Source organism: Lethenteron reissneri, chromosome 56, assembly GCF_015708825.2.
Source record: "Lethenteron reissneri isolate LAM-NWPU_2019-01 chromosome 56, ASM1570882v1, whole genome shotgun sequence".
NCBI classification, from domain to species: Eukaryota; Metazoa; Chordata; class Hyperoartia; order Petromyzontiformes; family Petromyzontidae; genus Lethenteron; species Lethenteron reissneri.
The window spans coordinates 6,394,022-6,417,361 of record NC_083834.1 but is presented as its reverse complement, the minus strand read 5'-3'; the positions used below and the strand labels follow the sequence as shown (position 1 = coordinate 6,417,361).

General features: G+C 47.8%; 1 protein-coding gene across 4 annotated transcripts in view; it reads left to right on the top strand.

The window, feature by feature from the left end:
- Positions 1–23,340, top strand: part of LOC133357065 (synaptotagmin-like protein 4) — a 58,951-nt gene that overhangs the window by 3,530 nt on the left and 32,081 nt on the right. Inside the window, exons 1-3 of one of the 4 annotated variants that reach the window (XM_061574819.1) lie at positions 931–1,064; positions 20,306–20,409; positions 21,459–21,583. The gene's annotated coding sequence lies outside the window, so the exon portion shown is untranslated. Of the gene's footprint in view, positions 1–922; positions 1,065–20,305; positions 20,418–21,458; positions 21,584–23,340 lie in introns of those variants that run through there. The other 3 variants (XM_061574818.1, XM_061574817.1, XM_061574815.1) reach the window with 3 other exon arrangements.

Below are 23,340 nucleotides of genomic sequence, written 5' to 3'. Positions count from 1 at the left end.
GAAGTCCAACACCCGCCTACGTCTAGCCCAGGGGTCGGCAACCTACGGCTCCGGAGCCGCATGCGGCTCTTCACGGGCTGCTTCTTGACGATATGTACGTGAGTACAGTATGTACTCAGATGCATTGCGGCTCTTGAAATACTGAATTTTGTACCGAATTGGAAAGAAATGGCTCTTCTTGTTATTTTGGTTGCCGACCCCTGGGGTAGAGGTTCTCGCACACCACGGGGGGTGGGGGGGGGCGCGTGGGGGGGGGCACGGGGAGGGACGTGGGGGGGGGCACGGGGGGGGCACGGGGAGGGACGTGGGGGGGGCACGTGGGGGGGGGCACGGGGGGGGACGTGGGGGGGGCACGTGGGGGGGGGCACGTGGGGGGGGGCACGGGGGGGGACGTGGGGGGGGCACGTGGGGGGGGGCACGGGGGGGGGCACGGGGAGGGACGTGGGGGGGGGCGCGTGGGGGGGGGCACGGGGGGGGGCACGGGGGGGACGTGGGGGGGGCACGTGGGGGGGGGGCACGGGGGGGGACGTGGGGGGGGCACGTGGGGGGGGGCACGTGGGGGGGGGGCACGGGGGGGGGGACGTGGGGGGGGGGGAGGGGGGGCACGTGGGGGAGGGGCGTGGGGGGGGCACGGGGGGGGGCGTGGGGGGGGCGCGTGGGAGGGGGCGTGGGGGGGGGACGTGGGGGGGGGCACGTTGGGGGGGGGCACGTGGGGGGGGACGTGGGGGGGGGCACGTGGGGGGGGGCACGTGGGGGGCACGTGGGGGGGGACGTGGGGGGGGGGCACGTGGGGGGGGACGTGGGGGGGGGGGCACGTGGGGGGGGACGTGGGGGGGGGCACGTGGGGGGGCACGTGGGGGGGGACGTGGGGGGGGGCACGTGGGGGGGGGGCACGTGGGGGGGGGGGGGGGCGTTGGGACAACGTTGGGACGTTAGCTCACAGATGGCCCAGCAACGTTTCCGCACCACTTGCCAACGTCGTCTCAACGTCGGCTGAACGTTGCCTCAACGTCGGTTGAACGTGCCTCAACGTCTGCCAAACGTCGGCTGAACGTTGGCGTGTGGTAAATAACTGTGTTAACGTTGACACGCGTGTGTGTGTGTGGTGTAAGTTTGGGTGCTCGGCTGACATCAGGTGTGTTTGTTGTTGTGGTTGCTTGGTACTGTACGTGTTGTGGTTGCTTTGTACTGTACGTGTTGTGGTTGCTTGGTACTGTACGTGTTGTGGTTGCTTTGTACTGTACGTGTTGTTTTTTGTACTGTACGTGTTGTGGTTGTTTTGTACTGTATGTGGGACTTCTTTCACACCGTACGTAGCCAACCGTGCACATCTGGAGGCGCGAACTTTGTCTACAAAGTTTTGTAAACAATATGAATAAATTTCGATTTAAAGCTTTCGTGACTGCAGGGATTCATATTCTTGGTTCTTTCGGTAAAGTCACGTAGAAGGGAAATAATAAAATAATAAAAATAAAACATAATACAATCATTCTCACGACGTTTATTTTAAAACAATATTTATATTATTTTAAAATAATATAAATATTGTTTTAAAATAATAAAATATAAAACAATAAAAATTATCATTTATTGTTTTATATTTATATTATTTTATTATTTCCCTTCTACGTGACTTTACAATAAAATTATCATTTATATTATATTATTTTATTATTTCCCTTCTACGTGACTTTACAATAAAAATTATCATTTATTTTATATTTATATTATTTTATTATTTCCCTTCTACGTGACTTTACCGAAGGAAGCAATAATATAATATGAATAATAACAATAACGACGACGATGATGATGATGATGCAACGGTTGTGACGAGTCGTGCACGGCGGATACAGTCGGGGTGCATGTTGCCAGTTGCCAGCCACTCCACGCGCTCGCACATTTCCTTGGAGTTTTTTAAAACTTTTTTTTAGTTTTTTGTGTTTTTTTTGTGATTTGAGTTTTTTTTTAGTTTTGTGTATTTTTGTGTTTTGTTTTGTGTATATTTGTGTTTGTTTAGTGTAGTTTTGTGTTTTAGTTTTGTGTATTTTTGTGGGTTTTTTTTAGTTTTGTGTGTTTTTGTTTCTTGAGTATTGTGTTTTTTGTGTGTTTTTTTGTGATTTTGTTCTTTGAGTTTTTTTTAGTTTTGTGTATTTTTGTGTTTTGTTTTGTGTATATTTGTGTTTGTTTAGTGTAGTTTTGTGTTTTAGTTTTGTGTATTTTGTGGGGTTTTTTTAGTTTTTTTTGTTTCTTGAGTATTGTGTTTTCTTTGTGGTTTTTTTGTGATTTTGTTCTTTGAGTTTTTTTTTAGTTTTGTTTGGTTTTTGTGTTTTGTTTTGTGTATATTTGTGTTTGTTTAGTGTAGTTTTGTGTTTTTGTTTTGTGTATTTTTGTGGGGTTTTTTAGTTTTTTGTGTTTTTGTTTCTTGAGGTTTTTTTAGTTTTGTGTATTTTTGTGTTTAGTTTTGTGTATATTTGTGTTTTTGTTTTGTGTATATTTGTGTTTTTGTTTTGTGTATTTTTGTGGGTTTTTTTTTAGTTATGTGTGTTTATGTTTCTTGAGTATTATTTTTTTGTGATTTTGTTCTTTGAGTATTTTTTTAGTTTTATGTATTTTTGTGTTTAGTTTTGTGTATATTTGTGTTTGTTTAGTGTATATTTGTGTTTTTGTTTCGTGTATTTTTGTGGGGTTTTTTTAGTTTTGTGTGTTTTTGTTTCTTGAGTATTGTGTTTTTTGTTGTTTTTTTGTGATTTTGTTCTTTGAGTTTTTTTTGTGTGTTTTTGTGTTTTGTTTTGTGTATATTTGTGTTTGTTTAGTGTATATTTGTGTTTTAGTTTTGTGTATTTTTGTGGGTTTTTTTTGTGTGTTTTTGTTTCTTGAGTATTGTGTTTTTTGTGTGTTTTTTTGTGATTTTGTTCTTTGAGTTTTTTTGCGTGTGCTTTTTGTTATTTGAGTTTTAAGAGTTTTCTGGGTTTTTTGTGATTTTGTTCTTTGAGGTTTTTTTTTGTTTTGTGTGTTTTTGTTATTTGAGTTTTAAGAGTTTTGTGGGGTTTTCTCGTTTTGTGTATTTTTTTTTTGGTTTGTGTATATTTGTGTTTGTTTTGTGTATAATTCTGTGTTTTTGTTTTGTGTATTTTTTGTGTTTTTTTAGTTTTGTGTGTTTTTGTTTCTTGAGTATTGTGTGTGTTTTTTTAGTTTTTGTGGCTTTTTTGTTTGTTTTGTAATTGTGTTTTGTGTTTTTTGTGTGGCCCCTGGTGGCCTTTAGTGAGGCCTCTGATGGCCTTTAACACCACTCCATCATCATCATCACACTCCCCGTCATCATCATCATCGTGCTGTCACAAACCCAATTCACGCGACTGATGATGTCTTTTCGGCGAAAGTGGCCTCCCTCCCTTTCTGAAAATGAGTGATCACCACTGCCCTATCGATGAGTGATCACCACTGCCCTATCGATGACAGATCACCACTGCCCTATCGATGAGTGATCACCACTGCCCTATCGATGACAGATCACCACTGCCCTATCGATGAGTGATCACCACTGCCCTATCGATGAGTGATCACCACTGCCCTATCGATGACAGATCACCACTGCCCTATCGATGAGTGATCACCACTGCCCTATCGATGACAGATCACCACTGCCCTATCGATGAGTGATCACCACTGCCCTATCGATGAGTGATCACCACTGCCCTATCGATGACAGATCACCACTGCCCTATCGATGAGTGATCACCACTGCCCTATCGATGAGTGATCACCACTGCCCTATCGATGAGTGATCACCACTGCCCTATCGATGACAGATCACCACTGCCCTATCGATGAGTGATCACCACTGCCCTATCGATGAGTGATCACCACTGCCCTATCGATGACAGATCACCACTGCCCTATCGATGAGTGATCACCACTGCCCTATCGATGAGTGATCACCACTGCCCTATCGATGAGTGATCACCACTGCACCCACAGCAGATGTCGCAAACGAGTTTTGATTCCTTACCCGTACCCATACCCGGCCGCACCAGGGTCGCAAATGGGTACCCGTACCCGGCCGGGTACGGGTAGTCGGGTATCGGGTATGGTACGGGTATCGGGTATGGTACGGGTATCGGGTATGGTACGGGTATCGGGTATGGTACGGGTATCGGGTATGGTACGGGTATCGGGTATGGTACGGGTATCGGGTATGGTACGGGTATCGGGTATGGTACGGGTATCGGGTATGGTACGGGTATCGGGTATGGTACGGGTATCGGGTATGGTACGGGTATCGGGTATGGTACGGGTATCGGGTATGGTACGGGTATCGGGTATGGTACGGGTATCGGGTATGGTACGGTATCGGGTATGGTACGGGTATCGGGTATGTACGGGTATCGGGTATGGTACGGGTATCGGGTATGGTACGGGTATCGGGTATGGTACGGGTATCGGGTATGGTACGGGTATCGGGTATGGTAGCGGGTATGGTACGGTATCGGGTATGGTACGGGTATCGGGTATGGTACGGGTATCGGGTATGGTACGGGTATCGGGTAGGGTACGGGTATCGGGTATGGTACGGGTATCGGGTAGGGTACGGGTATCGGGTATGGTACGGGTATCGGGTAGGGTACGGGTATCGGGTATGGTACGGGTATCGGGTATGGTACGGGTATCGGGTATGGTACGGGTATCGGGTACCCGGTTGCGACCTCTGACCCACAGCTTGCGGCCATCGTGTCTTTGCTGTCATTCTGAAGAGAGAGTATCCTTACGAAATTGATCAATCGATTGCATGACTGATAGCGCTTTAAAAACACGGCGTGCGACGCAGGATTAGCATGGCGTGACGGTACGTCTGGAAAGCAGGTGATCGATAATCGATCTGGTAGTGTTTTATCGGTATTTCTAACTCGTGGAATGCCCCCAGAATGCTTCACGCTTTGTGCGACTCGAGTTGGGTTGATACGCGGCCTCGCTCTTCCTGCTAATCATCACTAATGTGGTTACAACATTCAGACAACCAAACCCATCCTCACCATAACATCCACTCCCCCCCCCCTCTCTCCACGTGTTAACCTCACCATAACATCCACCCCGCTCTCTCCACGTGTTAACCTCATCGATACGCTAAACCTCTTTAAAGGACGACTGATGCATCATCATTCTAATTTCGTAGAGATGTCATTTGTGGCCAGGTTCATTCTGAAAAATTAGCTAATAGCTCTGTGGGCTTTACCTGGTGGTAGGATTGCAAAAACATTTTTAGTTTTATTTCTACATATTTTTTAAAATGATTTGTTTAAATTCCCTATACTCCAATCGTGTTGTTGTACTGTTTGTTGTAACGTTCATCGGTTTCCTCCTGCAGTATAAATATTCTGATTCTGACCGTCATCGTCACTGAGATGCGAATCTCTTAACAGCATCTACGTCGATTTAAAGCTTTCGTGACTGCGGGGATTCATCTTCTTGGTTCTTTCGGTAAAGTCATGTAGAATGGAAATAATAAAATAATAAAAATAAAACATTATAAGATAATTCTCACGACGTTTCGGCCACAACGTGACTTTACCGAAAGAACCAAGAAGAAGCATCTACATCATTGCCAAATGCAAACTCATCACATTATGTTTCTATTCATATAGACCGCCTTCACTCAAGGGGCTTAACATCGTTGTCAACACGATAATAATACGGTGACAACATCGAATGATTTAGATGGCAGGCGCGATGCAAGATGCAAAGGTCGAGGAATGGATGGCAGCAGCGATCGCTCGGGGGGGTCACGAAAGGGGCTGTAGGGGAGGGAGGGCAAGTGGTGGAGGGGCGAGGAGTTGGCAAGGGGGCGAGGAATGAGTGATGGTGGATTTCAGAGAGGAGCGGAGGGAGGTTAAGGAAGGGCGACTGCTTAATGTACATCATCCAGCCATGAGCTACCCACTGCTGGATGAAGGTACGTGTCTTCATCCAGCAGGAGTCAGGGTCGGGGATGGAACCCACGACCTCCTGTATGACCCAGGCGAGGTAGTTAACATCTCCTAGCCACCGTGATGATGATGAGAGAGAGACACGCAAACTCCAAATATACAGCAGCAGGCGTCAGTGTCGGGGATGGAACCCACGAGTTCCTGTATGACCCAGGCGAGGTAGTTAACATCTCCTAGCCACCACAGCTCTCACGCCATCCGTTAGGAGCGACTAACCCGGCGGGTCATCGTCCGATTTAGCGACTTTCTACTTCATGAACGAGCTCCTTTGCACGCTCGCCCACTCGCTCACTTGCGAAACGCAGGGGTCAAGCGTTCCTACTTTGCTCACGATGGGCATGAGTAGAGCGGTCCCACTCGCTCGCTCACGAAGCGCAGGAATAAAGCCTTTCCACTCACGAAGCGTGGGGGGAAAAGCGTTCCTACTTTGCTCATGATGGACATGCGTAAAGTTCTAGATTTGAAGCTTTCGTGACTGCAAGGATCCATACTCTTAGTTTTTTTCGCTAAAGTCACGTAGGTAAAAAAAATAGAAATAATAATATAAATAAATAATAAATAACTCACGACCTTTCGGAGGCAACACAAGTCTCCGTCATCAGGTGGGACCGTCACAGCCAAAATTACTGCATCAAGTGTTGCAGTAATTTTAGCTGTGACGGTCCCACCTGATGACGGAGACTTGTGTTGCCTCCGAAACGTCGTGATTTTTATTATTTTATTTTATTTCTATTAATTTTAATTTTATTTTTTACCTACGTGACTTTACCGAAAAAACTAAGAGTTTGAGTAAAGCGTTACCACTCGCTCACTCACGAAGTGCCTTCCCACTCACGAAGCGTGGGGTAAATCGTTCCCACTCGCTCACGAAGCGCAGGAGGGGTGAGCGCGTGCCCACCGCGCCCCGTCTTGTCACATTCAAACGCTTGTATGAAGTTTCAGGTTTATCCGGTGTGCCTGGTTGTGCACAAAGTGGCGTTCGCCGGTATGTCACATCAAGTCAAGCAAGGCCACGGAGATTTCCTCCTCCAATAGCCACCGATTGGGATTCGTCTGCCGTTCTCAGCCATACCGTGCAAGTGGTGGAAGTTCCACGTTCCTGTGGCCGAGGGACAAATATGTAGGATGGACAACAGGGAAATTAAAAGTTGCGTGTGGTTGTTGTTGTTCGGGAAAAAGGGAAGGAGCTGGAAAGAGAGGAAGGCTTAAGAGAGCTTGACTCGATGGCGACGTCGTAAGAGATGGGTACCATAAAGATGTGGCCACTAAATTTCGATTTAAAGCTTTCGTGACTGCAGGGATTCATCTTCTTGGTTCTTTCGGTAAAGTCACGTAGAAGGGAAGTAATAAAATAATAAAAATGTGTTTTATTTTTATTATTTTATTACTTCCATTCTACGTGACTTTACTGAACGACAAGACAGAGAAAAGTGGAAACAGATGATGATATGTGCAGTGAACACCTAGGGGGCTATCTGCCCATGGATCGTGATGACGATGGCTGAGGGGGAGGGAGGGTTGGTGGAGTGGGGCCGCCAGGATCAGGATCGAACCCGTGACCTCCTGTAGACCAGGCGAGGGAGTTAACATCTCACCACGGGGACACAGAGAGAGAGAGAGATACAAACTCCAAATATACAGCAGCAGGCGTCAGGGTCGGGATGGAACCCACGACCTCCTGTACACCAGGCGAGGTAGTTAACATCTCCTAGCCGCCATGATGATGATGATGAGAGAGAGACACACAAACTCCAAATATACAGCAGCAGGCGTCAGGGTCGGGATCGAACCGACGACCTCCTGCAGACCAGGCGAGGTAGTTAACATCTCCCAGCCACCGTGGCGGCATCAGCACAGGTGTCACTGACGAGTCCGTGGACGAAGAAACACCTCGTGCTCACGTGCGATCCCTCGGCACGCTAAGAGAACATTGTCAGTGCAAATACAGCGGGAGCAGGGGGGGGGGGGGCTGCCGGACAAAGCTCGGTGCAAGCAGGCTGTTCCACTTTGGTGTGAACGTGACGTACATTGACGGACATGAACGCAACGCGAATCGAAAATATCATCACGGCAGATAGAGAGGCGCCACCAGAACGCCGACACGGCGGAATTCCAGGGGGAACGCACCGCAAGGCAGCTGTAGAATTTGCCGTCGGCTGGATTACTCCGCGCGCGTGCGAGAATCCGACTCTGGCTGTCGCCTGATGATGCTGGTTGTTGTTTTAATTTCCGGCGAAACGTCGCTGTGCACGAATTGCAAACGTCGGTTGTGGGTTTTACTCTCCTGACACGCAACCGGCGAGTGCTGAACGAGTGACGAATTGGTCACGTTTCGTTTACGTGACAAACTTTTACTGATTGGCTGTGTCGATGCGGTGGTGGCGGGTTTAGCGGACATATTCATATTACGCGATCTAACCCCAAAACAATCCTCGCATGGATCGGACTCTGGTCGTCAGGGTCCGTAGCTCAGCGCGATAACCACATGTGACACCACTCCCCATAGATGCAAAGCAAAGACAAAGATCCCCCACCCACCCCCCCCCCCGGTGTAGCCTCAACAGACTCTTGGGGCAAGTGCTGTTTGCGAGGTATGTACTGTATGTTGAACTTCTTTCGCACCGTACGTAGCCAACAGCACAAATCGGAGGTGCGGGATGACTGCAAGGCTGAGCTAACATTGCAAATGTAATTCGAATTTGCATCGTTTTTAAAAAATCGATTTACTTGTGCTCCAACGTATACAACACAGCAGTACGTATCAATCTTCTTGGTTCTTTCGGTAAAGTCACGTAGAAGGGAAATAATAAAATAATAAAAATTAAAACATATTATTCATAATCATAATTAACGTTTTTGGGTTTATAATCAACGTTTTTGGGTTTAGATCGCGTTATTTATAAATGTGTCGTAACCCTCCACCACCCGACACGGCCAATCAGTAAAAAAGTGTCACGTTGACAAAAGACAAATAGTTCACTGCTTTAGCCCATACCGGTGTGTTGAAGCGTGAAACCACAACATTTACAATTTGAGTAGTACGACGTTTCGCTGGTAATTGCATCCAGCATCATCGGGCAATTCGCCAGAATGGTGAGAGGCTCTGCTGTGTCTCCCGTTCTTATATAGAGCAGCAGCAGCAGCAGCAGGGTGACGTCATCATTAACTTTACTGACGTCATCATGACTTTACCGAAAGAACCAAGAAGAAGAATAAAAATAAAACATAATATATTTCATTTTTATTATTTTATTATTTCCCTTCTTCGTGACTTTACCGAAAGAACAAAGAAGATGAATCCCTGCAGTCACGAAAGCTTTAAATCGAAATTCAGTACGTATCAACTTAAGCGCAAAGCCAAATTTGTTCTGACGGCTTACGAGCGCGGCCGCTCTGTTCTTCTGGGACGAGGTCGTGAACTCGCTGCGAGACAAAAACTCGGTTCAGCCACGGGCGGCTGGAACCCGGGATTTCAGTGGGCGGCTCGGTGATCTGTCTGGCACGATCATCGTGAACCCGCTCCAGCCACCCAGACACCTCGCCTGCCCTGCCCTGCCCTACCCTGGGCCACACCTACCCTTGGCGCCGCGGGTGGCTGGGAGATGTTCACTACCTCGCCTGGTACGCAGGAGGTCGTGGGTTTGATCCGGACCCTGACGCCATATTTGGAGTTTGCATGTCTCTCTCCCCGTAGTGAGATGTTAACTACCTCGCCTGGTACGCAGGAGGTCAGGGGTTCGACCGTGACGCCTGCTGCTGTATATTTGGAGTTTGCGTGTCTCTCTCTGCCCATGCTGAGATGTTATCTACCTCTCCTGGTATGCAGGAGGTCGTGGGTTCGATCCCGACCCTGACGCCTGCTGCTGTATATTTGGAGTTTGCGTCTCTCTCTCTCTCTCATCATCATCATCACGGTGGCTAGGAGATGTTAACTACCTCGCCTGGTATGCAGGAGGTCGTGGGTTCCATCCCGAGCCTGACGCCTACCTGCTGTGTATTTGGAGTTTGCGTCTCTCTCTCTCTCTCATCATCATCACGGTGGCTAGCAGATGTTAACTACCTCGCCTGGTATGCAGGAGGTCGTGGGTTCCATCCCGAGCCTGACGCCTGCTGCTGTATATTTGGAGTTTCCGTGTGTCTCTCTTTCTCTCTCCCCGTGGTCGCGTGGATTTTTCTCCGGGTCCTCCGGTTTTTCCTTCCACATTTAGAATGAACGTCACCACGCGTTCAGCAATTTTTCTTGCTGTGGTTGTCACACCTGATGATGATTGCTTGTGTTGCAATCGAAACGTCGTGATTTTTTTATTATTATATTTTATTTATAACTACGTGACTTTACCGAAAGAGCCAAAGAGTTTATTATATGCATTGTCTTTGAAACGGATTGTCCTACACCAGAGAGTATGAGACCAGCGAACGCCGAAAGGTTTGAGCAGCTACGTACATACATACCTCCACCCGGCACGCCTAATTCATAGGGTTTGTCATGTGAACGGAACGTGCCAATTATTTCTGACTAAAGCACCATCGGTGGTGTGTGTTGCATGGATGTTGAGGTGGACGGCTACTTGCGTTGTGGCCGAAACGTCGTGAGAATTATTTTATTATATTTTTATTATTTTATTATTTCCATTCTACGTGACTTTACCACCTGAGGACGGCTGCTTGCGTTGTGGCCGAAACGTCGTGAGAATTATTTAATTATGTTTTATTATTTTATTATTTCCATTCTACGTGGTGACTTTACCGAAAGAACCAAGAAGATGAATCCCTGCAGTCACGAAAGCTTTAAATCCAGATTTTGAACTTCTTTTCGCACCGCATGTAGCCAACCGTGTGCGCGTGTGGGAGACCAAAAACTCACGGCGGCATTCGCAGTTCGAGCTCATCAGAATATTTATTGATGCTGGAGGAATCTGTTGAGCCGTAAAGCTCTTTGTAGCAGATGTCCAGTTTGCGCTGGCGATTACATCGACCAATCGCGCGTAGACTCGATCTGCGTTGTGAATAATATATAAATAAATACAAACATTATGAGACCTCCTTTACCAGTGGCAAAATATAGTAGTAGGTTTTTACCCTTTAAACTGGTACAAAACTGACACCTTTATACAAGGCATCATGTTTGCAATAACCGCAACACAAGCAGTCAAAATGCAAACAAAAAGAAACAACTCTGATAATGGTAATGATATGCACTGTCCTTTTGGCGTCATCTGGTCCAACACCAATGGAGACTGGGCTCTAAGGAAAGCTGTCTCGGGTGTGGACCAATCAACTTCAAGGACAGTGCATATCATTACCATTATCAGAGTTGTTTCTTTTTCATAATCAACGATTTTTGGGTTTAGATCGCGTTTATTTATAAATGTGTCGTAACCCTCCACCACCCGACACAGCCAATCAGTAAAAAATGTGTCACGTTGACAAAGACAAATAGTTCACTGCTTTAGCCCACCGGTGTGTTGAAGCAACAACATTCACAATTTGAGTACGACGTTTCGCTGGTAATTACAACCAGCATCATCGGGCAATTCGCCAGAATGGTGAGGCTCTCCTGTGTCTCCCGTTCTTATATAGAGCAGCAGCAGGATGACGTCATCATTAACTCATTAACTCATCAGGTGCAAAGATTCAAGGGGGGAGTGATTGTAATTATATACTAGATTAGTAATCAGGCTATTGTTACGATGCGAGTTGTACATGGAAACTTTGAAACCAGAGCACTTGCCTCGAGCACATTAAAACCATCCTTTTGGTTTAGATATGTGGATGACACTTTGGTTGTCTGGCCACATGGTAAAGATACACTTAACGATTTTCTAAATCATCTCAATGCACAAAACCCGGCCATTCAGTTCACCATGGAAATGGAGGTGAATAACACACTCCCGTTCCTGGATATTTTACTTGGGCATGGCCCAAACGGTAAAATAACACACAGCGTTTACAGAAAGCCAACGCACACTGATGCCTATCTGAATGCAGATTCGCATCATCACCCAGCTCAGAAATCCTCTCTTATCAAGACGCTCATACATCGGGCTAAAACAGTGTCAGATGGTGAAAGTCTAGTGAGAGAGATTAAACATGTTAAAGAAGCACTAAGACAGAATGGCTACAATAATGCTCAAATTAACAGAGCACTAAAAGCCAAATCACGATCGCAAAGCAACACTGCTGAAAGCGATCAGATTATTAAAACAATAAAAATACCATTTATCTCAGGAGTAACTGATAAATTAGCCCGTGTTTTGCAAAAGCAAAACATTACAGTAAGATTTGGTACAGTACACAAAATTCAACAACTAGTAACGTGCACTAAAGACGAATTACCTAAATTATCAACAGAAGGTGTATATCGGATTAATTGTGTATGTGGCAGATGCTATATTGGACAGACAGGGCGTAACGTTAGTGTAAGACTTAAAGAACACCAGAGAAATATTAAACTATCACAAACACAACTGTCGGCAGTAGCAGAACATGCATGCCAACAGGGACACTCAATTGATTTTGACAACGTGGAAGTGTTGTGTAAAACTAGTTACTACTGGCAAAGACTAATTAGAGAATCGATTGAAATTGAGAGAAACAGAAATAACTTTAATCGCTCAGACAGCTACAGGCTTAGTGCGGCCTGGAAGCGTATTATTAAATAAGATACATTACAATTACTTATAAGGGAAACAACCACTAACAGATTACTAATGTAGCATAATCACAATAAAACACATTCCAAATGATTACTAATCTACAACTCGCATCGTAACAATAGCCTGATTACTAATCTAGTATATAATTACAATCACTCCCCCCTTGAATCTTTGCACCTGATGAGTTAATGAGTTAATGATGACGTCATCCTGCTGCTGCTCTATATAAGAACGGGAGACACAGGAGAGCCTCACCATTCTGGCGAATTGCCCGATGATGCTGGTTGTAATTACCAGCGAAACGTCGTACTCAAATTGTGAATGTTGTTGCTTCAACACACCGGTGGGCTAAAGCAGTGAACTATTTGTCTTTGTCAACGTGACACATTTTTTACTGATTGCCTGTGTCGGGTGGTGGAGGGTTACGACACATTTATAAATAAACGCGATCTAAACCCAAAAATCGTTGATTATGAATAACATTGGTCGCGAAAGCCTACGTGTTAAACTTGTTTCTTTTTGTTTGCATTTTGACTGCTTGTGTTGCGGTTATTGCAAACATGATGCCTTGTATAAAGGTGTCAGTTTTGTACCAGTTTAAAGGGTAAATAACATACCAACATTTAAGAGCCGCACAAAGAAAGAGGATACAGCACGCTTGCAAATTCACAGTTGCAAAATTCACAGTTGCAAATCACGGTTGCAAATCACGGTTGCAAATGTGGATTTAGTTGATGACAGGGTTTCTATGAATGCAAATCATCATTTGGTCGTTAAGTCTCCCCCACGGGACGCTGTTTCCTCCCGCCGTGATGTGTCTTGCCCAAGTCCACTCAAGTTTAACTCTAGATTTGAAGCTTTCGTGACTGCAAGGATTCATATTCTTAGGTTTTTTCGGTAAAGTCACGTAGGTAAAAAATTAAAATGAATAAAAGTAAAATAAAATAAAAATCACCTGCGGTTGTTTGACACCGCAGGTGATTTTTATTTTAGTTTTATTTAACTTTTATTAATTTTATTTTTTATTTTAGTTTTATTTTACTTTTATTAATTTTATTTTAGTTTTATTTTACTTTTATTAATTTTATTTTTTATTTTAGTTATATTTTACTTTTAATAATTTTATTTTTTATTTTAGTTATATTTTACTTTAATAATTTTAATTTTAGCTTTTTACCTGCGTGACTTGTTCCGAAATAGCCTAAGAATACCACTCAAGTTTGTTAGCAGTCCTAACGATGTCTGGCTCTCCCCTTCCCACCTCTCTCGTTGCAATCTCCAGCGTGCCCTCCACACGCAAATCGTGATCCACTCGCTGTGGTCGTTCCACTACGGAGAGCCTGTCTTCTGGCCCGCCCTGGGAACGTGGAATTGCCAACACTGGCTCAGGGCAGCCAGACGTGAATGGTCACCAGCTGTACGAGTATTTGGCTGCTATAAAAGTAGTGAACTATTTTGTCTTTTGTCAACGTGACACTTTTTTGCTGATTGGCCGTGTCGGGTGGTGGAGGGTTACGACACGTTTCTAAATAACGCGATCTAACCCATAAAACGTTGATTATGAATAATATTGGTCGCGAAAGCCTACATGAGTAATATTGGTCGTGAAATCCTGCATGAGTAATATTGGTCGCAAAAGCCTGCATGAGTAATATTGGTTGCTCCGTGTTCAACGTACGTACGGTAGACGTGGAACATCGGTGCCAACTTTGGGACGTGGGGCCCAGCGCTGGCCCAGCAGCGTTCCCTAACCGCGTGAGCTCGGCGCGGCTTTTTACTCGGGGAGAAATTGACACTTCTGAGACCCCAAGTGACTTGAGGGAGTCGGGCGAGGAGGAGGAGGAGACGTTTTTCGGTTTGGCCATGTTTGTTTGTTGTAGTACAGAGTTAGACTGATGGCCTTAATCTAAGTTGTCTTGTGGTTGTTGTTGTTGTTTGACTTGCATCCCACTGGGATTTTTGCACGCAGCGTTGGTGTACGGTGCTTTTTCTGCAATATTGTTGCTGTCTTTTCTTGGATTTTCTGTTTGCACTCAGTCACTTTAAGATGTTTTCTTGTTCATGTTTTTGTTTTTTTGTTTGTTGCAGTTGCACCCGATTCAAGAGCCGAATGGCTCACAGGGCTATACCTAATACATGAACTTGAACTTGAACTAATAAATGAACTGAAATCATCGCAGCGGGCGACGGCACGACAAACTGCGCGTCGATGGTAAAAATGCCCTCGTTGTTAAATGACGCGGATAGACGCATTTGCCCGGACGTTAAATAAATAAGTGGGAAAAAACTAGCCACTCGGCATTCTTTACGAACCAAAAAGAAGCGCGCATACCGAGCAAATTAAAACATCCTCCCACTTGCTGCTGCTGCTGCTACTGCCAAGCAAAATCAAACCTCACTAGCTCGGCGAAGTGGCTCATCACTTGGAAATGTCGAGCGAGTAGCCAACATCATCTGCGTAGGGCCACGGAGTCTGTGGGGCAGCGAGTCTGTGGGGCAGCGAGTCTGTGGGGCAGCGAGTCGGTGGGGCAGCGAGTCTGTGGGGCAGCGAGTCTGTGGGGCAGCGAGCCTGTGGGGCAGCGAGTCTGTGGGGCAGCGAGTCTGTGGGGCAGTGTGTCTGTGGGGCAGCGAGTCTGTGGGGCAGCGAGTCTGGGGCAGTGAGGCTGGGGCAGCGAGTCTGTGGGTCAGCGAGTTTGTGGGGCAGTGAGCCTGTGGGGCAGCGAGTCGGTGGGGCAGCGAGTCTGTGGGGCAGCGAGTCTGTGGGGCAGCGAGTCGGTGGGGCAGCGAGTCGGTGGGGCAGCGAGTCTGTGGGGCAGCGAGTCGGTGGGGCAGCGAGTCTGTGGGGCAGCGAGTCTGTGGGGCAGCGAGTCTGTGGTGCAGCGAGTCTGTGGGGCAGCGAGTCTGTGGGGCAGCGAGTCGGTGGGGCAGCGAGTCGGTGGGGCAGCGAGTCTGTGGGGCAGCGAGTCGGTGGGGCAGCGAGTCGGTGGGGCAGCGAGTCGGTGGGGCAGCGAGTCGGTGGGGCAGCGAGTCGGTGGGGCAGCGAGTCTGTGGTGCAGCGAGTCTGTGGGGCAGCGAGTCTGGGGCAGTGAGGCTGGGCCACCGAGTCTGTGGGGCAGTGAGTTTGTGGGGCAGCGAGTCTGTGGGGCAGCGAGTCTGTGGGGCAGCGAGATTGTGACGCAGCGAGTCGGTGGGGCAGCGAGTCTGTGGGGCAGCGAGTCTGTGGTGCAGCGACTCTGTGGGGCAGCGAGTTTGTGGGGCAGCGAGTCTGTGGGGCAGCGAGTCTGTGGGGCAGCGAGTCTGTGGTGCAGCGAGTTTGTGGGGCAGCGAGTCTGTGGGGCAGCGAGTCTGTGGGGCAGCGAGTCTGTGGGGCAGCGAGTCGGTGGGGCAGCGAGTCTGTGGGGCAGCGAGTCTGTGGGGCAGCGAGTCTGTGGGGTAGGGCTGGAGGGAGGGGGTTGAGGGGGGAGGGGAGGGGTTGGGGGGGAGGGGTGCCCATGTCATCAATTTCACCACGACTCACGTAGACCACTTGAAGCCACTGATTCACCCATTCACTCACTCACCCATTCACTCACTCATTCACTCACTCATTCACTCACTCACTCATTCACTCACTCATTCACTCACTCATTCACTCACTCATTCACTCATTCACTCACTCATTCACTCACTCACCCATTCACTCACTCACCCACTCACTCACTCACCCACTCACTCACTCACCCGTCCCTGTACGTATCTATGTATAATTATTCATTAAGCGCCCATCACAGCCCTGCCCAGGTAGTGCAGGGGGGCGATGATTCTGACGCGAGCCTTGTCAAGACGAGAGCGAACAAGCCACAGGAATGCACCGCACCCGGCCTCTTACGCGGGCTGCAATCGCTCGCTGCAACCGCTCGCTGCAACCGCTCGCTGCAACCGCTCGCTGCAACCGCTCGCAACTGCTCGCTGCAACCGCTCGCTGCAATCGTTCGCTGCAACTGCTCGCTGCAAATGCTCGCAACTGCTCGCTGCAACCGCTCGCTGCAACCGCTCGCAACTGCTCGCTGCAACCGCTCGCTGCAATCGTTCGCTGCAACCGCTCGCTGCAAATGCTCGCAACCGCTCGCTGCAACCGCTCGCTGCAACCGCTCGCTGCAACCGCTCGCTGCAACCGCTCGCTGCAACCGCTCGCTGCAACCGCTCGCCGCCGTCTTGCCGCGCACGCTCCGACTGGAGGCGACGAGGGCACAGCCCCTGCGATTGCCCGCTCCGAGATCCGTCGTGGGCTTCCGTTTGCCGAGCGAACGCAGCGTTCGTATGAGGCCACCGCGCTCGTTGCACGCAACAAAGTGCTCGGGGTTCTGACTTCCGCCGATCACGACGACGACGACGACGGCGGCGGCGGCGCACTCTGGGCTATGCTATCGGCGTCGTTCAATAGCAGAGGTCGCAACCGGGTACCCGATACCCGTACCCTATCCGATACCCGGCTACCCGTACCCGGCCGGGTAGGGGTACCCGTTTGCGACCCTGGTGCGGCCGGGTACGGGTACGGGTAGGCCGTGAGTCACTGGTGAGTCACCGTTTGAAACATGGCTTCATCCCAGAGGTCGCAATCAGGTACCCGATACTCGTACCCTACCCGATACCCGGCCAGGTACGGGTAGGGTACGGGTACCCGTTTGCGACCCTGGTGCGGCCGGGTACGGGTAAGGAATCAAAACCCGTTTGCGACCTCTGATCAATAGCGAGAGCGCTCAGGGGGGCGCTCTGCCTGTCGGACGCATCGGAGGAAGCCCCCCCCCCCACCACCACCATCAGTGAGACCGTGAAAGTTGAACCGCTGTTGAGTCGTCGCCTGGCCGACACCACGATGTGTAGCGCAGTATCAGCGACAAGGCAACTCTACGGGACGTCTGGCAAAAAAAAACATTACGAATCAATCTTGATTTGAAGCTTTCGTGGCTGCAGGAATCCATACTCTTTGGTTCTTTCGGTAAAGTCACGTGGGTAGAAAATGAAATAAATCACGACGTTTCGATCGCAACACAAGCGGTCATCCTCAGGCGGAAAAAAAATATAATTCAGCAGTGGGACTGCTGAATCAGCGAGAGAGCAGCTACAACAATTACGAATCGTCAGCGTCGACAACATTGTCTGGCACGCGTCGTGACGGGCACTGCGTGACTTTACCGAAAAAACCTAAGAATATGATTTTTTTTTAATTGAAATACAAAATTAAAATTAATTTTAATTTTTTACCTACGTGACTTTACCGAAAAAACCTAAGAATATGAATTTTTTTTATTATAATAAAAAAATACAAATTTTAATTAATTTTTATTATTTACCTACGTGACTTTACCGAAAAAAAACCTAAGAATATGAATTTTTTTTATTAAAATAAAAAATAAAAATTAAAATAAATTTTATTATTTACCTACTTGACTTTACCGAAAAAAAACCTAAGAATATGAATTTTTTTAATTAAAATAAAAAATTACAAATTTAAATTAATTTTTATTATTTACCTACGTGACTTTACCGAAAAAACCTAAGAATATGAATTTTTTTTATTAAAATAAAAAATTAAAATTAATTTTTATTATTTACCTACGTGAATCTACCGAAAAAAACCTAAGAATATCGTACAGTGCTGCTGATTGCTTGCTGCTGCTGCTGCATCAACATCCTCGGCAGGGTCCCGTGCCTCCTTCCACGGGAAGTGTGCCCATACAATGCCCGACTCGCCGCCTCGCCGTGATATATGTGGTCCGCGCGGGAGAGGCCACGGGGCCCAGCGAGGCCAGCCGTGCCTACGAACCCGGCGAGCCGAGTTCGATTCCCACTCACGGCCACCAACGCCGCTGACGATTATCTGAACCGGTCATTTACGTGATACAGCTATCGTGCTGTGACGGTTCCACCTGAAGACGGAAGCTTGTGTTGCCTCCGAAACGTCGTGATTTTTATGTTATTTTACTTTTATTACATTTTTTACCTACGTGACTTTACCGAAAAAACCTAAGAATATGGGTCCTGGGCCTCCCCTATGTCGACTCGGCCTCGAATCGGTTAGCTGGCACGGTGCGTAAACATCGCCACTCGGGAGACAAAGGCGGCCGGGCGTGGTGCTGGCCACACACCCACCCACATCGTGTGCCACAGTGCCGGCCTTCGTAGGCGCTCGCTAACAGCACTTGCCCTTACAGTCTGTTGAGGCTATACGGGGCGGGGGGCGATCTTTGTCTTTGTGGAAGGAAACTGCGCAGCCCCGGAGAGAGAGAGAGAGTCCACACGCGAGAGGCAGGCCACGGGCAACCTCCTCCTCCTCCTCCAAGATGACGATTTCAGCGTGCCAGTTCTTTTTTGCGGTCGCGCGAAAGTTTTGGCACTGCATGCGTCGCCCTGATAAGTAGCGTTTGAAAAGAGACGTTTCCGCAATTAGCGACGGCAGCAACAATGTTTTTTGAAAAAACATTTCCCCCACGGTAGGAAGTTACGCGAAGAATGGTGACGGGGACTTGAGTTGCGAGACCAAAAGGAGGGGGGGGGGGGGTAGATTATCGGATTGCCAGCAGCAATAACACTTCTAGATTTGAAGCTTTCGTGACTGCAAGGATTCATACTCTTAGTTCTTTCGGTAAAGTCACGTAGGTAAAAAATGAAATTAAAATTAATAAAAATAAAACAATTGTTTTTTATTGTTTTATTTTTATTAATTTTAATTTCATTTTTTAGCAATAACACTGGTCAACAAAAAAAAACATTTTTTTGTGGCCTGGACTTTTGCAGCTGTTCTAGACTAATTTCAGGGTGCTGATTCCAAATCTGATCTCAGATTTGCTCTATCACATCTCATTTTTATGCTATCGGCATACCCCATTTTCATTGATTTTACCCGAAATTAACTCTGTCACTTATGATTGCAAGTTGTTGCGAGTCAGTGACTGGTTTAGTGTTAAAATGTGGTGCTGTATTTTTAGGATAGTGTGTTTATAATATAATTTTACGTAGATATCCACATTTATTTAATATTTTTCTTCTGCAGTTTTTATTGAAAATGCAATATTTGAGATCTCAAAAACCTGATTTGATGGACAAAAACTAATGCCAGATTTGGAATCAGCACCCCAAAATTACCTTAAAAACCGTTGGAATACCTTATGCCAGAAAAAGTGTGTTGACCAGTGTATTCAATGAAGGGTTGTTTTTGGTTGCGTCGATGTGATTGTGTCAATTTTAAACAATGGCTGTGGGTTTAAACGTCGCCGCTGGTTTACTCTCCAACACGCAACCAGCGGTGCTGAGCTCCTAACTCATTGGCCTCGTTTGACGACACATTTATTTTCACGCGATTTAACCCAAAGACACCTCCTGTGGGTGAATATTGGTCGCGGAAACCGACTACCACCGAGTAATGAATGAAAAATGGTCTCAACGCGTTCGTCAATAACAATAACAACGTGTGTGGCCTTAAATATATAATAGGCGACGTTTCGGGCAATGGGCCTTTTTCATTGCACATATTTACATGCCCCGCGGTGGCGAGATGTTGACTACCTCGCCAGGTACGCGTGGGTTCGATCCACAACCCTGACGCCTGCTGCTGTACATTTGGAGTTTGTGTGTCTCTCTCTCTCTCCCCGTGGTGAGATGTTGACTACTTCGCCCGGTACGCAGGTGCGCGTGGGTTCGATCCACAAGCCTGACGCCTGCTGCTGTACATTTGGAGTTTGCGTGTCTCTCTCTCTCTCCCCGTGGTGAGATGTTGACTACCTCGCCCGGTACGCAGGTGCGCGTGAGTTCGATCACGATCCTGACACCTGCTGTACATTTGGAGTTTGCACGTTTCTCTCTCCCCGTGGTCGCGTGGGTTTTTCTCCGGCCCTTTGGGTTTTTTTCCCCTCCACGTTTAGGATAAACGTCACACGCGTTCGTAGAGTATTTGGCTGCTATAAGTTTCCACGCGATGAGCCCACTTCGTGCGAGCGATCATTTGCGGTAGCCAGGTTGCTGGTGAAAAAAGAGCTGCACCAACTCGGTGGGGCCTGACACGCGGTGAGTTGTGCGCCTTTTGGCGTCATCTGGTCCAACACCATGTGAGACTAGGCTCTAAGAAAAGCTGTCTCGGGTGTGGACCAATCAACTTCAAGGACAGTGCATATCATTATCATCATCAGAGTTGTTTCTTTTTGTTTGCATTTTGACTGCTTGTGTTGTGGTTATTGCAAACATGATGCCTTGTATAAAGGTGTCAGTTTTGTACCAGTTTAAAGGGTAAAAACCTACTACTATATTTTGCCACTGGTAAAGGAGGTCTCAGTGTAAATGCTTACCCCGAGCTCTCAATACTCTGATAGTGCGCTGTCTTTGAGTTGTGCGCCTTTTGGCGTCATCTGGTCCAACACCAATGGAGACTAGGCTCTAAGGAAAGCTGTCTTGGGTGTGGACCAATCAACTTCAAGGACAGTGCATATCATTATCATTATCAGAGTTGTTTCTTTTTGTTTGCATTTTGACTGCTTGTGTTGTGGTTATTGCAAACAAGATGCCTTGTATAAAGGTGTCAGTTTTTGTTCCAGTTGAAAGGGTAAAAACCTATCACTATATTTTGCCACTGGTAAAGGAGATGTCTCATAGTATATTCTTCGTAGTTTTCAGTTTACATCACCAGATGCGTTCGAGTCGCCCGCGGTGCCGCTGCAGAGTTCCAAACGGAGCGATGGAATCGTGTGCGGAGATCGCCCGGCCTCTGCCCGTTGCGCACACGCCATGAGCCGTTCCTGAATTGCTCCGTCGCTGTCCCCTTTACCCCACGTCCGATCAACAACAGAGTGACGGGGCAGCGGCGACGCAGGGGTGGACAACTTCTCGACCGGTTTCGCCCGCGTTGGGGCTCATCAGTGAGCTCGGAGTCTTCCCCCCAATGCGCTCCCTTCGTGGAATCTGAGGCTGAAGGTAAACAGCTGTTGGTGTTTACGCGGCCATTCACGCGCCGGCTTTCCACGAGCAGCAGTCTGAAGTCTCGCGGCAGTAAAACGACAACGATCCCATCACGATGGTGTCTTTTTTGGTGGCTTGCTGTGCGTGTGTGTGTGTCTCTGTGTGTGTGTGTCTTGTGTGTGTCTCTGTGTGTGTGTCTTTTTTTGTGTGTCTCTGTGTGTGTGTCTCTGTGTGTGTGTCTCTGTGTGTGTGTGTGTGTCTCTTGTGTGTGTCTCTTGTGTGTGTGTCTCTTGTGTGTGTGTGTCTTTGTGTGTGTGTGTCTCTTGTGTGTGTGTCTCTTGTGTGTGTGTCTCTGTGTGTGTGTCTCTTGTGTGTGTCTCTCGTGTGTGTGTGTCTCTTGTGTGTGTCTCTGTGTGTGTGTGTTTCTGTGTGTGTCTCTTGTGTGTGTGTCTTGTGTGTGTGTCTCTTGTGTGTGTCTCTGTGTGTGTGTCTCTGTGTGTGTGTCTTGTGTGTGTGTCTCTGTGTGTGTCTCTGTGTGTGTCTCTGTGTGTGTGTCTCTGTGTGACAAAGACAAAGATCCCCCGTATAGCCTGAACAGACTGTAGGGGCAAGTGCTGTTAGCGAGCACCTATGAAGGCCGGAACGGTACACGAGGGGGTGGGTGGCCAGCACCACGCCCGACCGCCTTTGTCTCCCTAGTGGCGATGTTTACACACCGCACCAGGTACTCATTTAAGGCTGAGTCGACCTAGGGGAGGCCCAGGACCGGTTCAGATAATCGTCACTGGTGTTAGCCGTGAGCGGGAATCGAACCCGGGTCGCCAGGTTCATAGCGCAGCGCGCTAACCGCTACACTACCGCTCCCCTTCATAGGTGCTCGCTAACAGCACTTGCCCCTACAGTCTGTTCAGGCTATACGGGGGATCTTTGTCTTTGTGTCTCTGTGTGTGTGTCTTGTGTGTGTGTCTCTGTGTGTGTGTGTCTGTGTGTGCAGCGGTAGCGGGTTCAAATTCCCGCTCACGGCCAACACCCAGTGACGATTATCTGAACCGGTCGTGGGCCTCCCCTAGGTCGACTCAGCCTCCAATGAGTACCTGGTGCGGTGTGTAAACATCGCCAACTGGGAAGACAAAGGCGGTCGGAAAGACAGCGTCTGAATGACGCTGTCTTTCTGACAGACCTGTTCTTCACCTGAGGACGGCTGCTTGCGTTGTGGCCGAAACGTCGTGAGAATGATTTTATTATGTTTTTTTATTACTTCATTATTTCCCTTCTACGTGACTTTACCGAAAGAACCAAGAAGATTTCATGCTTTGATACATTTTGCATGCTCACCACAACAAGCCGCTGAGGCACGGAAATAAAAAGGCAGCAGTAGCAGCAGCGCGAAAGCAACTTCTGCTGGGGCAAGCCTGGCTGGCTTCACCCGCAGGACGATCAGAGGGCCCGGGGCTCTCTCGTGTGCCGCAGGAACCTCTCCTCTTTAAGCCCCGCCGTTCAGACAATCTGAATCGGAATGTTTACTTGTGCTGGAGGAATCCCATGAGCTATGCGAAGATCTTGTTCGCAGATGTTCCACGTTGAAGTAAGACAGCTGAGCGACAGTAGGGAAAAAAAACATGTTGTTAGTCTTTGAATTCCGACGACATCTAAACTAAACTATGTTTATTTTAGCAGGTGTAAGGCCCCACACTGAGCGATACTGTTGCTTTTCAGAAGCGACCTGGGCTCTCACAAATGATAGCCCAACGAAGTGGCAAAATCATCGCGTG